Source organism: Ambystoma mexicanum, chromosome 4q (genome assembly GCF_040938575.1).
Source record: "Ambystoma mexicanum isolate Mex_15411 chromosome 4q, UKY_AmexF1_1, whole genome shotgun sequence".
NCBI classification, from domain to species: domain Eukaryota; kingdom Metazoa; phylum Chordata; class Amphibia; order Caudata; family Ambystomatidae; genus Ambystoma; species Ambystoma mexicanum.
Genome location: NC_090928.1, coordinates 716,927,655 through 716,944,989, shown reverse-complemented (window position 1 = coordinate 716,944,989; position 17,335 = coordinate 716,927,655). Strand labels below are relative to the sequence as shown.

At 43.1% G+C, this 17,335-nt stretch overlaps 1 protein-coding gene across 4 annotated transcripts in view; it reads right to left on the bottom strand.

Annotated features, from left to right (window-relative positions):
* Positions 1 to 17,335, bottom strand: part of PLCB4 (phospholipase C beta 4) — a 1,535,154-nt gene that overhangs the window by 1,438,960 nt on the left and 78,859 nt on the right. The window lies entirely within an intron of this gene.

Below are 17,335 nucleotides of genomic sequence, written 5' to 3'. Positions count from 1 at the left end.
GCTTCTTTTGTTCCATGGGGTGCAGTGGGGCTTTTCAACAGATCTTTGAAGAAAGGTGAGTCTGTCTTCGGTCCTTCCAAGGCAGAAAGGTTGCCCCCAGACTATCACTTCAAATGTTCCCCCAAAGTGCTAAAAGGGAGGGTCTGCCCTCCCCTTGGAGGTCATTGTATCCACCCAAAGGATGGCAGAGTTTACCCAGACAATATTTCAATCAGGATGCCTTCAAGATGATTCACCTAAGGGGAAACCCACCCCCTTAAATAGCACAATAATGAGTATATTCAGCAGCCTAAATCCTATATTCATTGTCAGATCAATTCTGCATTAATTAATCCTCGGAAATTCCCTTCCAGTTCAGTTGATTAAATAATTCCAAATTAAATATGCCCGTATTGGCTTCCTTGGGTCAATACTGCTTTAAAATGGGCTATTTCTGTACTCCTTGAAAAGTGGTCTAGTCATTTCGTTGTTGAAGAAACCCAGTCTTGACTCCTTAGACTTAGTAACCTAACTTTTACACAGAAATTCCTGGAAAATTGTACAACAAATCAACTTTATTGTCACCAGTTTTCTTCTTAGGTTTTCCAAGTATATCAATCTGGCTTTGAGGCTTGGTTAGCACAGACAATTATCTTTCATGTGGTGAATGAGCCTTTCATGCGCTGGACTCCAGTGGCAACTCTCTCTTGGTTCTTCTAGATCTCTCAGCTATGTTTGATACCGCTACCACCCTCCCAATATTTTGCAGGCTCCCTTCGTGGGAATGTTTCCGCCATCTTTTAATGAGTTATTGTAAGTCATTTCTGATCGGAATTGACATCCCCGTTCTTCGAATAAATACAAATATAACATACAAATCATCCAGCATTTTATTAATGGCACCCATCACAGAGACCACCACAGTTTTCATATCTCTGCCAGGAATGAAACCCACTTTATGGATGCATTTTCCTGGATATGAGTTTAAATTTCAGCAGTGGCAATTGCCTCCATAGTTTTCTTCAGAAGGGAAGTCTTAATATTGGTCTACAATCAGCAAGGTCTTAACCACTGAAGTCTCTTACATTTGAATATTTGGACAAAGGTAATGCTATAAATTACATGTGTATAAGTGTAACTGCAAAGCATTTCCTCATCAGTTTCATGAGAGTTGCAGGGATAATGGTTATGTGAAGATTCTGAGGCGTTGTCCTTAGCCAAAACTGATATCAATTAATTGTAAAATGGTTTTGTTTCAACTTTCACTATTGTCACACCCCAGACAGGGCACTTTACTGCAGAAGAAAATGGCATGGTCCTTTCCTTTTAAGCTAGTTTAATCTTTCCTCTACATGAACTACTTCCATCTCTGTTTTCAGATATTTCACCTCCTGCCTCTCAATCAATGCACAAAGCTCTCACCAACATCCCAAGGCACGAGGAAGCTGCACATTATTACTCTGGCATGTGAGTACTCCCATAGGCTTATATTCTACAGACACTGTTTAATCTGTTCCCTCTGCTCACCATTATTAATGATAAGAAAACGAAAGAACAGTCACGAATAATGAGAGCTGCCAATGATCATACTGAGCAATTCCAAATATTCAAAGAAGTGCCAAACTCAGATGGTCTGATATCCACTCTTGACCAATATAACAACTACCATGTGGTTGACCATGTCATTCTTATACGTCACTCTTCTACATCATGTGAAAAATTATTTCTACAGCAGGTCCCAGCTCTGAAATGCTTTTAATTGTGCCTGAAAGATTGCTCCTACCAAGTAAGAATAGGCATCTTTTCATGAAAAACCTCTATTCCACTTTGTGACCTTCTGCAATGAACAACAGTATCACGTTGGCTCTTCAATGCATTCATGAAAACCTTTACCTCACAAATAAATTCCATCTGATACACTATCTAATGTTATTAGGAGAACATCCAACTACTCATCCAGTTAGACTTAGATATATATCCCCCAATATCAACCAGATTTTCAAACGCATCTCAGTGAGCAGTTTTCTACTGAATTTAGGTGAACCTGGAATTATTCTGATTGGATTCAAGAACCAGTCAACAATACTGTTCTCTTGAGCATCTTCACTAGGGCCTCAACCTATCACTGTGACTCCAGTCACATTAAACATCAGCTTCAAGTCACATTTGACTCCAACTTGTACTTTGTCCTTTAAGAAGACACCAGCAGCAAGACATCTAACTTTCAAATCCATCTTTTACAGAACATCACTCCTCTCTTGGGTTACTCCCAATGAAACGCATTGGTGGAAGCCTATATATGTGATACTTTTGTTATCTTTCAATAGATGTGTTAACTAACAGTCCCTAATAGAAGAACACCCTTTCCCTGTGTGGGGTGTCTGTCCCTAGGTAGGAGGTGGTGGACAGCCTATCTAAAAGAGAAAGAAAAGGAAGTCAGTCCCTGACTACAAAGTTATTCACTAGATAGATTCTTAGTAAACAGAAAAACAGTATCTAATTCAGTAAAGCAACATTTCTAGGAGGAACTTTTTCACCAGAGCACCTGGGCCATATATGATTTAATCGACCTTCCAAGAAGTGTGTTGACAGTGTACTGTAGATCAGTTGCTTGGTTAAGGGAAACCATAAAAACCTTCTTGGAAGGTGAAGTAGTTAAAGAGAAATAGTATTTTGACAAGAAGCAAGGAATTTACTGTACACGTGGCTTCTGTATGCCACTAATAGATCTTAATTGTTTAAACAACTTTGTTAATTGGTGGGGGGTGGAGAAAATCTGTTCTCCACTACAGTTACATCAATTCGATCCTGTATCCCACATGCTTTCAGGGATATTGTCCGTCCAAGTGGTCAACAGGTTTCAATGACTTTCCAAAGTGTATCATCTTCTTCAGAACTAAGTAATATTGTTGCGTCTGGATCAAATCGGCATTCCCAATGGATATGGCGGTTAGTCACCATATTACCTTCAGCCCAGACTTTTGCCTTGTGTCTGGGTGATCTTTGAAGGGTCCCGGTCTCCAGTCGTTAGTTGGGATCCAGGAGATTCCTGTTTCGGTTGTACGGACAGGGGAGTGTGCGTAACACTGCGTTCCTTCAACCCTTCAACCCTGCAGGCTGGGATCTTTTCTACACTAACGGGGACCCAAGACCGAAACAGTCGAATAACACATTGGAAAGTTGCAATTTTCTCAAGTCCCGTTTAAAATGACCCAAACGTTTTTTTATAAAAACGGGTGAAATACTGGAAATCGCAATGCAGTTTTTGGTCTGGGGGACAGATGTATATAACAGGGACAATATCACAGTTAAAGAATGGTGAAAGAATGGTGGTAGCTGAAGATTTGTATGAGACTTTTGGGGTGGAATGGGTTCAGTTTTGGGGAAAATTGAGCAGTTAAAATGAAAACTTTGGTTTTGAAAGAAAGGCAAATGTTACTTAAACTAAATGATCTTCACTATATTGTTAAAGAGGAACACAGTAAGCTGCAAGGTTGATTTTCGCGGTCAACCTTATCACCCCAGTGCTCAACTTTAACTAGAAATTAGCTTGATTACTCAAAATATAACTAAGAATTTAGGATCTATACCAGACAGAATTGAAAAGAGACATGGCACTAGCACTTAGAAATCAAGGACAGGGTGGACAGAGAATTCTAACAGTTTTAACAAGTTACCATGGTATAAATAGGATTGCTTAGAGAGTGTAATACAGACAAAAGGGTCGCAATGGGGAGACTATGGGCCTCATTATGCGGTAGGAGGTAAGGGATTACCGGCACCGGTGAGGGTGCCGGTGCGGTACTCCCGTACCTCTATATTCCGAGGTCCCTTAGCGGGTCCCTTCCTTAATGCCTGGTCTGACCAGGTGTTAAGGACGGGACCCACTAAGGGACTTGAGAGCTAATAATTGGTACCACAAATTGCGGTACCGTTATTAGCTACTTCCCCATTCCCATTGAGCCCTATGGGGGCTCAAATGGGAATGGGGAATGGTTCTCAGAATGGGAACTTACTGGTTCCTCCAAGGTTGGAATGACCCGGTAAGTACCCATTCTGAGAACCCGGACCCGGTAATGAGGCCCTCTCTGTGATGGGGAGATACTCACATTCGTTTTGGAATTATGGAACAGCCAACTGGGTCTGGTCACCACACAGCGGGCGCACCTTACAGCAAACAGCTGGGCAATTCTGGTCACCGGATGGCAAGGACAGCTGGGCAATTCAGGTCACTGGATGGCAGCGGGCATTCAGTTAGTGGGCAGCAAGATGGTCTGATTTCAGATTGCAAAAGGTACCACAGCTTTTCCCATTTCAAATAGGATATTAGTGGGTTTTTTCTGGATTAATGGCCTTCCTGGGACAGGATCAGCAATGTGTTGGGCTTGCTGGAGTAAAGTCAGCAATGCTTTCACCTTGTAGTGAAATCTGGAATCAGCAAGATGAATGCAGCAGATCAGGAACGTAGTTGCAGGAAATTCAGGAGAGAGTGTCTGTGGAGCTCTGTCAACCACTCTTATTTATAGAGCATGGTGACATCACGGAATTATTGGTGGGCAGAACTGAGCTCGGCCTACCTCCAAGAAGCGGATAAGACAATCAATGTCGGTTGCCTCCTTGAGGAGTCCCAGTTTATGAGGTTGCATTTTATGAGGTAAAAAGCCACCCCACAGTCCTTTTTGCCAAAAATCAGTCATAGGGCCTCATCACGACTTGGGTAACTAATAGCGCCGGATCACGAGTTTGGCGGTAATGTTAATCCCCATTCCCCATTGAGCCCATTCGGGAATGCCCCATTCCCCATTGGGCTCAATGGGGAAATTTTGGGCTAATACCACTGGCGGATTTCCTGCCGGTGGTATGAGCGCGAATTTTCAGCGGATTTCCCCCCAGCTAAGAGCTGGGGCAAAATTTGCCAAAGTCCTGATTTGGCGGACCCTTAAATCCGGCGGTAATAGCGCTACCACTGGATTTAAGGGTTACCGCCAAAGTCGTGATGAGGCTTATAATCTAATTTACACATTTATACATTTGTGGCACTTTACCAAATCACATGGGCAGATTACATATTGTATACAGAGCATAGCAGTCCAATCCTCACAGTAGTGGGACCTTGTTTCGCCCTTCTACAAGTTTTTCACGCTTTTCAATGAGAATTATATTACTTAAAATTCTATAACTTTACACATGTGCATAGATTATTATTAGGCATATCAGTGTTACATTTGACAGTGGCATCCTATACACTTTCCGTGCAATACTCAGTTCTCTGCCATTTCTATTCCCCATGGGTCAGTGAAGTCTATGACATCTTAAATTAAAGCCCATAAAATCCCATTTAAATGGGTAACTTTTCAAATTTTTGCAAAGTCCTGCTGCAGAGATAAAAGTCTTTAACATTTTTATTAATAAATAGTCCTTGGAGGCAAATGTCAGTACTGTTCCCCATATATGGGCATGCCTTTCCAAAGCTACCCTCTCAATCTCAATCCAGGGTTGTCAAAGAGATTTCCTTTGAAGCTTCCGGTAAAAGTCACGAGGAAGTGTGATTGTTCACTTCGCACATCCGTGTCCTAGAAGTTCCATTGTAAGATGGCTCAGCCCAGACCCAAGTCTGATTAGTATGTGAAGTTTCTTTGTCTTGGTCAATCAACGTTTTCCAACCTAGCAATTATCATCCAGGTGTCCTGGAAGTTTATGGTGGTTCCATTTTGGAGAAGCCTTAGCTCTGACCAACTGGAATAACCTGTTTTGGGATCTTTCAAAAGTCAGCCCATGCAGTTCAACAGTTTTCTTTTTCTTTTATTTTGTCCTGAATCAAAACAAGCCTGTTGAATAAAATAGCCCATATATGTTTCCCCAGCAACAATCCCCTTTACATTGCTACGCATGGACAAGTTTTCATTCAACACTTTACTTTTTAAAACAGGCATTTTTTTCCTCTGGTTTGTAAAAGCCCATTCTGGCACATGTGGTCAAAGCTGGCATATTCCTTTCAAATTCGGTTTTGCTCTTCCATCTGGATTCCCACATGGTTTTGTAGCTGTAGTCAGCTTGTTTTACACAACAGTCTGTACAAGGCAAAAGTCTTCATGAAATTGGCATGTGCACAGAAAGCTATGAATTTCTTTTCAAGCAGTGATTTATTTACATTTAAGCGTTTCCTGTGTAGCTGAAGGAAAGCTTTTGTTGATGTTCTCAGGTTTAGCTGGTACAGCCTGTCATTCAGGAATAAGGCTCTTTTCTGATGGAGCACAATGTGAATATGGCTGGGCATGACAGGGTCTGTTTGATAAAAGCAGTTTAATGAAGAACTTGGAAAAATGGCTCAGAGCGGCATCATTTTAAAGGTGAAATATTCCCTTTTTCAATAGGAACTTTGGGCGTGCAGCAAAGCAGCGCTGCTTTTTCCACTCCATTTCTTTGAGCCAAACAAGAACACACCCTAGTAGCCTTTCTCGGGGTGCTTACTGTTCCATCTTGCCCAATGGTGCTTAGCAAAACAGTGCAGCCCTCCTTTTGTTGCTGCAAAACACAGTTTTGGTGTGAGGCAATGGTGCTCACAGGAGCCAGCACAGCCATTTTGCTGTTTCTGCTGAAATGCAGCTTGGTGATGTGGGGAAGTACTGCTGAGAGGGTAAATATAGCCCACATGCTTTAACACTGCAAAGAATAACAAAATGACCCCCTCACTATTCCAAACAAGCAGGTTAGTAGCAATGTTGTTAGATATGAGAAATGTAGTTATACAAGTAACTCACGAGAACTGTATGTTAGATTGTTGTATCTTTTGGTGTCTAAGATGTTACCTAGATATGGTAGTTCTGTTATGTCATAGTTTCATAAAATGTTTTGGGTGTTGTCTCTGAAGTAAGAATTGTAGATTAAGATATCCTTAGTGTATTTGGGTGACACTACTGCGGACAAAGCCTCTGCATCTGAGATACTGGTAGCTAGAAACCTGCTTACTGGAGGTAGCAGAACCCTGCAAGTGTGTTCTACATCCCTTCCTGTCTGGAAAGTACATAAAAGGACTTCATTCACCCCAGAGAGCCGGGAAAGTGTCTTCCAGCTACCATAGAACGATGGAAGATACACCTGGCTCTTCCTGCTTCTCCATACCACGTCAACACCATCAAAGCTGCTACACAGGAAATGCAATAGTTATCTCCAATCTTGACCTTCCACCTTTTATGCATCTGTGAGTCCCACTCAGCACTGAAGTTCTGCCGTCTCTCCATCTAGGACATGCCGAGTCTTCTAGCATCCCCAACTCGACATTGCCAGCTTCTTGAGCTCCAAGCCAGAGTATGTAAACAGATTCCTGAACATGGATTTCCTGGCAATAACAATGAGGTCTACTAACAAGCTACTACTCAGCGGCACATGGTTCACCAAAACATTCACTGCAGGAAAGAGACTGGCATCCATTGCCCCAGCCCTCTGAACACCACCCACCTACACGTCAGACAGAAGCAGAACCTGAAAACCTTCAAAAGAGGCCTCAAGCTGAGGATGCTAGGCGATGCATAAATCAAAATTGTATGTGTTATTGTGTAAGCTATCCCCATAGGCTACTTGTGAGCTGGCCACAATCAATATAATGATCTCCTATACTCCGCCTTTCACTCCCTCCTTCTCTTCCAGGGCTTGCACTTTTAAGCAGCTTGCTCGCAAAGTAGCAAGTTACCAATCACCATAAAAAATAAAAAAAATAAAAAGACCCCAAAACGGCCTTTCATCATTTCGGTGTCATTAAGCTTTGTACCTGTGGCATCTTCTATTTACAATGCTACACAACTGAGGTAGTAAGACATTTGATGAAATATTTTTCTTTCCACACTAAACCACCAAGAGCAACTTAAGTGCCGCTTTCCTCAGTTCTAACACCACCCTGGACCCTTTGTGAACTGCATTCCTTTTGCTTGAAGTCTTGAAGTCTTGTAGGGAGCTCTGTTGCTTTCGAGTTAGGTTTGCACTATATAAAACACGACTATATAAATTAATGCAAACACCGTCTCATGACCCATTTCCACACTCTGCCCGCCCTTGTGACCCTTTGCCTTAAATCTACCACTGTTGGAAATGTATGGATTAAGGTGGTATTCACGGTGGTCTTAGTGGCATTGGGTTGCACCTGGGAATGTAAGGCTACATAAGGATGAATGAGACAGCACTTGGCATATGATGGAACCCAGGGCATGTCAGGCTGTACTTTACTCATGTTTACTTTACCTGCCATATTAGGCTTCACCTGAATAAAGATGTTAGTACTTGCATACTTGAGGCTGCCCTATATATATGATGGCAGCAGAGGCCTTGAAAAATCTTTAAAATCCTGCTAGACCTGCATGTTGAGTAACTTATTGTATCCACTCGCCCTAATTGAAATGTACTCAACCCAAGAACGTGAATGCATTATAGATTTTGCATTAAGAAAAAACATCAACAGCAATGCTAATTTGCCTTTCAAATATTCCCCTCCTCCTGAAAACATTGGAACACAGTTTCCTATAAACCACAGAGACAACATGATTCCCTGCTGGTGAAGTACTATTACGCTAGGCCAATATAAGGGTTATAATACATTTGAATGATACGCGTAGAGCTTGCAATACTTTTTGGGTTTGTGTTAGGCTTAGAATAAGCGTAAAAGGTAAAGTTTGAGTTGGGGGTTAGGATAAATGATCCCACACACAATGGACCATCAGCTGAGGCCCGATGTAAGGTTATTGCTTGGACTTAGTAAACAAAAGGATCACCTAATAAAGCCGGATGTGGCCAGAAAGAATGTGGTTGGCTGCAAACTGATGAATATTATACGAACATGAGTAACAGAGAATGGGGGTCATTCCGAGTTGGGCGGTAGCCATGGTGCTATTAGCACCATGGCTGCCTCCCATACCGGGTCCGGGTTTGGTGTGGCTGAATGGGGACTTACTGGGTCATTCCGACCCCAGGGGACCCGGTAGGGCTCAATGGGAATGGGGAAGGTGCTAATAACGGGCTGTGGAATAGCAGGCCCGTAATTAGTGCCCTCGTCCCTTAGCGGGACCCGTAAAGGACGTGTGGTCAGACCAGACGTCCTTTACAGTTCCCGCTAAGGGACCTCGGAATTGGGCGGTAAGGGATTACCGGCACATGTCTCCTTACCGGTGCCCGGTATCCCTTACCACCCAACTCGGAATGACCGCAATGTGTTTATTTAAAAAGACAATCCTTTGTAACCCTGCAATGCAGTCGCTCACCAGTCATTTGTGCCTTGTGGCACAACATCCTTGGCACCATCGCTCTGAAGGGGCTACAGTTCGCTGTGTTGACTCAATATACACTAATTAGAATGGATGAGAAAAGCCATTCATGCATATTTGGTTCCATGTGATTATTCTGCATTGCTATGTCTGCACACAGAAAATACTGACTTTTTTCAGCCGATTTTGTGCAGCCTTTAAAACACAGAATAATCGCTATTTGGGGTGGGGAGTCCAGTCCCACCTTTCCTCTGGCACTGACAGTCACACTCGGGCACAAACAAACACACATGCATGCACATGGACTCGCTCACCTGCCCCCCCCTTTCACCCAAGAAATACTTTTCCCCAATCCCTCAGAAAACACATCCGCACGTGTGCCCTTCTCATCCACGCTACACACATTCCCCCTCAACATCCACACGGATACAGACACACGCACACATGCACTTACCTTCAACGCCCACAACACGCGTCTTTCAGTCGGGCCCGGCTGCTCCTGTAGCCCCTGTGCTGCACCCTTGTGTGCGGCAGCGGTGTGACAGTTCGATTTAGAAAGACCCCTCAGAGCAGTCTCTGCGTGGTCTTTCTAAATTGTTTTTTTCTTTTCTCACCTTTTGTTTAAAAGGTTATTTCACTCTACACAGAATATAAATGAGCCCCGGGTGGCGGCTGTTACAAACTAACCGTAATTGAAGGACTAAAATGTCCATATCTATTTTGAGGGTTAACATTGTGTACCCCATCTGACCCCTTGCCAAGAATGTTGAGTCTTGTCCTTGCTTTTCATAACGGCCATGGAATCCCTGGCGATCCAAATTAAAAATTACAGTTATATTAAAGGGATCATGTATGGCTGGTGAAGCAACAACATTGGCTGTATACTCTTGATCTCCTATTTGTTCTATGAAACATCCTTGATTAATTGAATGCTCTACCCCGGCAGATACAAATATTTAATAAAGCCTCAGGGTGCAAGATCAGCTGATCTAAATCAGAGGCCCACCTGTTTCTGGCATGTGCCTGCTGGCTAAATGGTTGTATCTTCAAGTGGTTTGCAAACCTGATTGAATACCTAGAAGTACGGTTGATGGCAGATATATCCAGAATCATGCAGTTGAATAGTTGACCTGTTGTTGCCAGATAGTAATAATGATATGGAGGAATGGAGTGCAATTAGACTTTTATTGTGGGTCAATGTGAATTTAGTTAAAATGGAAATCACACTGAATGAGAACTATCTTCTGTCAAGATGTCTAAGAGTGTATTTCCTAACATAAATAGAGTGATCGAATTATTTGCTTCGGACGAGAAACCCACTTCCATGGAATTACAGAAATTGAAGCTATCTCAGGTTTTGTGGCTTTCCATGCATGTGAACGTGTGAGAGCAGAGGTGAGTGAATAATCACGCCACAAGCACTGGGCACTTCCAAGAATTGAAAAAGAGGAGTGAAGAAACTTCTCACACATGTTCTACAAGACTGCTGGATGAATATGTTGAGGAGGCTGCAGGCGGATCCATTATGGTTTGAGAAGGCTCCCTTTGAGCTCGTCAAAAAAAAAAAAACATCTGTGAACTAATTGGTACGCCTGTGATATGAGCTACACCAGTGATTTGAACGCCAATGGTTGGATCTCATTTAAAGAGCTCAACAGAACCGTTCTTCAGATGCTGATAACATTCATGCTTGAGCTAACGGTCACGTCTCATCCGCAGGCCCTCACAAAGGAGTAGGTTTTGCAGTTTGCAGTAAATTAAAAATATTACTGAAACATTACTGTAGTCTCACTATCCCAACTGACAGCAATTCCTTTGGTGGAACGTTGTACTACATTACTAATCCATATCCTCCTATTCTATTCTATTCTATTCTATTCTATTCTATTCTATTCTATTCTATTCTATTCTATTCTATTCTATTTGCCTCCTGTGCCTCCTTTATGTGTGATACTTTCCATCCAACTATCCATCCATCCACCCATCCATCAAGCTATCCTTCCGTCCACCCACCCGTCCGTCCGTCCGTCCGTCCGTCCATCCATCCATCCATCCATCCATCCATCCACCCAACCATCCACCTTTCTATCCGTCACATGGAATACAGTTGTATCTTACTTAATATGTATTGTTGTTTATGACTGTTCATTATGAAAAGTTATTTGGACTGTGGAATAAAACTGGTTCGGCCACCAATGAAAAGGTGGCCTACAAATAGCAATACATTCCTTTTGTGACAGACTGTGTACTGCTGAAGCTGGGTTTTGTGGAAAAATGTCTTTCAAATTCTACATTTTCAAAAATATATGCTTAATTAACTCTTCAAAATGACCCATTTTCACCAAAGAAACTGACCCGCATTCGCGTGGCTCTGCACATTTTGCATTATCCTATTGGCCCCGAGGCCTGCTGGAGCCTGGTATTACTGTGTGGTTGGCAATCATGTTACATGGGATACCTATGTAGCAATGGCTGCCATGGGTAATACCAGATATATGAGCTAATGGTGTTGAATATTTGCAACTGGCTTAATCTTTTGATTGGGTACCTATTCAAATAAAGAGACATTTTATTACTTCTCAATAGATGGTACTGTCTTGTTGAAGATTCACTGCTGACTTGGAACAAAAGTTTCCAAGTCATGGTTGACTTTATGTCCGTTTTAAGAACGCAGATGAAGTACAAACAAAATGGGCTCTATAACAACACTTTTTGAAATGATCAAACTTATTTTGTATTTGTAAATTTGATCAGTGAATGTTAATGTCTCATTTCCCATCGTTGTACATTGTGATGATTCACAAGGGTGTCGTCACTTTTCCACAAGGGAGAGCCGTTTGAGGCTAGGGCAGTGTGGCTGCTACCCAATAGTCCCCCCAGGGGTGGTGTAAGGTGGGAGGACCTCATGGGGAGGTAGTACCCCTCCCCTCTGGGGACAAGGACGATCTCCTGGTACAATATATAAAAAGGACTATAAAATGTGTCAGGCCCAGCTATGTCAAGCGTGGCTGTGTCAAACCCTAGCAGGTCTGGCAGCAGGTGTGGAGGCAAACCAGCAAGAGCGATCCAAATGCTGCTTAAGGACTGGAGGGAAGAGGACGCCAGTGAAGTCCTGTGAGAGTCCTCCATGGGCTATGCAGAGCCTACCCAGGTAGAAGACCAAGCCGGAAAGCAGAGCCACAGAACAGACGAGATAAGTACTGTGCAGCCGACGCAGCAATGGCAGTGAACCAGCAGAGCAGGAGAGAAGACCCATAGCCCAAGAGAGTCCCTGTGACTTACCAAAATCCTACACAAGGTAACGGGAGGTTCGGGAGACCAGAAGGGGACACAGGGATAAAAGGGAGGCTGGGCTGGTTCATAAAACTCCCTCTCGCATAAGTAGTGGGCATCGCCCTACTGAATATAACCAAAGAAGGGTGTTGGACCTGAAAGCAGTCACTGAAAGTATTAGAGGAAATCTTCCTTGTCACAGTGGGAAAAGGAGAGAACCATTGACCACCAAAGAAGAATCTGTGACCGAAAGCAGACACTGAGAGTATAAGAGGAAATCGTCCTTGTCACAGTGGGAAAGAAAGAACCACTGAAAGCCAGAGGAGGGTCTGGGACATGAGATAAAATTCTGAGAAGAAACTGAGCAAACAAAGAGATGTTTGAAAGAGGTTTAGAGTGATTTGATAGAAAACATTTGGTCAAAGGAAAATTCATCATTCTTTTTTTGACAGGTTGATTATGCTGCACATATATGTGGGGGAGACCCCCCGCAGCCCTGCCCTTAACCCCTCTACACTAATTAGGGAGTCATTCCCCCTTGCCTTGTTGTGACTGTACTAAGCAATAACAGGAAAAGGGAGGCATTCTCCTGGTCCTGAACTGGGAGTTGTGCTAGAGACATCAGGAGAAGGGAGTCATCCCCCCTGGCTTTATTAGAAACTGTGTGGAGCAACACCAGGAGAAGGGAGTCATTGGGCCTCATTACGAGTCCGGTGGTAACCGATGCGGTAAAACCACCTGGTTACCGCCAGACTCGTATTACCATTCCGCCTCCGTGATTCCCGGAATTACGGGGGCATTACAACCCCGGTTTCCCGGGAATCATGGAGGCGGAATGGTGTTAATCCCCATTCCCATTGGGTCCTATGGGACTCAATGGGAATGGGGATCATGGAAACACCGGTAGCATCTCGTAATGCTGCCGGTGTTTCCTCGTCCGCCTGCAGGCGGGCGGTGTTAAACCCGTTAGGTCAGACCTGGCGGGAACATCACCTCCCGCCTGCAGGAGTTGTGATCGCTCGGCATGGAAACAACGGTGGCAGCGGGTTTACCACCACTGTTGTTTCCATACCGGGCGATTTGTAATGAGACCCATTGTCTTGGAGGTAAACCTTGTATAAGGGCTGTTCAAAATCCACAAGCCACGGGAAGGGAGGCATTCCCCTAGCATTCTTATTGCAGCAGAACATTCTTTTGGATGCTATCCAGACAACAAGAGAAGGGAGCCATTCTCATGAAGAAGGAACTTTCTGTTAGTGTATCCTTTAGTTATAGTGTAAGGGGGAGAAGTAGGTTGTGACACAGGATGGTGGAGTTTATTTTGATGGATTTTCTGATGGACTGGACCCTATGTATTAGTTTTGAGGCAGGAAAATGCCTCATAGAGATAGGGATAGATAGGTTTCTGGTACTGAACATGAAAGTCTATAACAACCACCATGCCACCTTTGTGCCAGCTTCCTTCTTAGACACCCTTATGATATATCGCTAGAAAAATGTGAAAAAGTATCATTGTAGCATCTTGTTATTCATCAAATGTCATTTGAAATGGCACCTGGTGATAAAGTATATAGGACATGTTTAGTTGGATATTGCACTAACTTATATCACTGACCCGCAATAAGACAAAAACATTTCCCTCTAGCCAGATGTGTCTGCACTTTGGACACTGCCCTAGTACCACATAGGTCAGAAAAAAGCTTCTATTTTTGTATGCTCAGCAGGTTGCTGTTTCGAATAGCAGCAAACACTTCTCAGTATTTCATCCCCACTTGGGTGATACATTAAATATTAATTTCTCTGGCATAGGGAAACATTTTATAAGTGGTGTTTGCACCCTGCAGCAGTTGCTTACCAACCTGCTATTGGGCTTGCCCAAGTTCGAAACAATGTGATCACTGTGCCGCCCATAATCCCGCCGATGAAAATGTTGACTACAATTATGGCACGATGCAATGATCAGATAGATGACTGTTGCCTGCAATCCTCAAACCCCCACACCCACTTACCTTTATTGCGGTGCAATTCTGTGTATGCCGCCGACGGCCTTGTGCCCCTACGGCGTCAGTTCCTCCCACTTACATGGGGCGGTGATGACGTGCATGGTTCTTTTTTTTAATATTATCCCCTGCTTGCCGTAATCATAAGCGGGGATGACCCTGCAGCCCTTGACCCCCGTTACTGCATCCAAGGAGAGTGGGGAACATCCCTGCAACCCCGCTCCACTTGGGCGCAGTAATGGGGGTCAGGATTTTTGTACCGCACTGAGGCGCAGTCTTAGTAATGTCACCACAATCGTGGTGACATTTTGGTATGATTCCCCAAGTTCTCCAAATTCTAACAGCGCAGGGCTGGGCTCAGAAGCAGTGAGTGAGAAACTGTTGCAGAGTTCAAAACTTCAAACGCTATGGATGTAGGCAGACAGAGGGAAATAGATGATGCAGTTAGAAGTGGGTGAGAGAAACTAGGTCATTATTTTTCCTCAGATACTGGGACGCCACAGAGGGTTTGAACAGGGCAGGTGGCATTATGCCAGTGACTTCTTTTCATTTTTGGGGTCTTAGGGAGGAATGAGAAATGCACAAGGCGGATAAGGAAGGGGTGTAGGATGCAATGTATTTCATATTTTTGTGGAGGGAGGTGGAGTGTTGTCATTATATGTTAATTATGGTTTCCTCCTGCATCCCCTTAACATCGCCTCCAATGGTGGTGTGTGTGGACTAGACCAACATGTGTTGCTAGATAGCAAACCAAAAACACTAAAGGTAAAGCTCCAGAATGAAAAGTATGAAACACATAGCTGCCACCTGACTCAAGATTCACATGTCTGCCCACTTTTAAAGCGCGAAATATGCAAGCTGCTTGAGCCTCTAGAAACATGTGAGTCAGTAATTGATGATAGTACCCTGCTTGTCAGGCAAGGCATCTTTAAAATAAACAATGGAGAAAGCTAAGGGGAGCCGTGGAACTACAAAGGACACAGAGAAGGGGCAATTCAACTGTAATAATGGTCTGGGAAACCCCAGTTTAAGCAGACGTGGTAGACTGGGAACTCCCAGACTCAAAAATGGAAATAGACAAGGTAAATGGCAAAACCCTGCTTTATTATTAATCCACATAAAACAGGGGCAGCATACAAACACAATGGCTGTGAGCTCTCTGCTCTTCTTGAGCATGACAATTGTTTAAAAACGTAAAATCCATCATCACTGATGTTGCATCACAAGGTGTCCGGACATTTCATCGAAAACAATTGGTCGACAGGACATTTGGTCGACGTAATTTCGTCGAAAACCAAATGGTCGAATTTTTTTTTTATTTATATATATATTATTAAGGTTGTAGTTTAGGGAAAAAAGGTTTTTTTTAGAAAAAAAGGGGGTTGCCCCCCCAAAAAAGGGGTAAAAATAAAAATAAAAAAAAATCGACCATTTAGTTTTCGACGAAAATTGGTTCGACCATTTGTCCAGTCGACCAATTTTTTTCGATCAAATGTCTGCTAACCGCATCACAATCTTGGTTACAACATGAGTCAAAATGTGAGTATGGAGAGGAAGGTCCATGAGCTGCTTGTTTATTTCAAGAAGAATACCATCCCTCAACTTCAAGGCCATGAGATAGGGCAATGAGCTTTGTAGTTAACATGGTACGGCACCCCGTTTCTGGAGATGCATATGAGGGGCAAAACGGGTATCTTATCTGTGTATGTACTAATGAATAGACACTGTTCTTGAATTATGGGTTAAGTGTGAGAAGACCATGTTCTGAATTATTTCCCTGCATTTATTGAGTTTTTACCTAACATGACTGCACGTGTTATTACTTTTCTAACCACTGGGGACTTGGTGGATCCGTTCCTTGTATAGTTTTAGCTCATAATTAGTCGGCACTTGAGATTCAAAGGCTGGTTGTTCTTCAATTAATCTAAGAGAAATATGTCTTGTGCCTTGGGAAATGCTATCTCTTGTTTTCTTCTGAACCGTCCAAACCCTCCGTAGTCTTGCCCTAACCTTGGAGAGGGGCCGCCCAGCCACTGCCTGCGTTCTGTCCGAATCTGTATTTCATGAGTACAGCAGTTTAAGTTTTCATGAAGTTTCAAAGCCTCTATTCATTTCAATGCATATTGCAACTTCGATTTTAGCAAAGATGGCAGCCTTTTACTGTTGTGTTTCTATGTTAGTAAACTATATACATATATTGTTTGTGTTGCATTTCAGCGTATACATTGCTTATGTTATGTTCTTCGTGTCTTTATGGTGCAAGTGATATTCTCCATGTCTAAATGCGCATTCGACCTAATGTCTGCGCTTCTTCATGGTAAGTGCATATTTACTTGGTGTCTATTGTATGCACGTGTGTCAGTTTACAGTGAGTTTGCTGATTCTCTGTTACATCAGATGCATCTCTTCCTTTATTGGTCTGGGATAAGGCTGGTCTGGTCACCTTAGTGCATAGCGTTTCTCTACTTTACGATATTGAGGAGGGGAAGGGGCAGTTGCCATGAATGAAATATTCATCTGTCTCTCGACAAACCAACAATATTGCTTGTGAAACACAAGCACCCAAGTGGTAATTCCAGTCGAGCAATGCAGCTTTTGCACTGCTGAGCATTTCTTAGTTTTTCTTCCTCCCAAACACTGATTTGCTTAAAGATTTTGATCTCAAACACTTACAATGCATCTACATGGTATGACAAATAACTGACATATGAGGAAGGAATGGCCTTCTGAGGGAATTGGTAAGGAGGTTGTCCCCTAATCCCTGCTCTTCAAATTCATATTTGGCTGCTCTGTCCCCAAGCACCTCATTTTAAAAATACAAATTCTGATAAT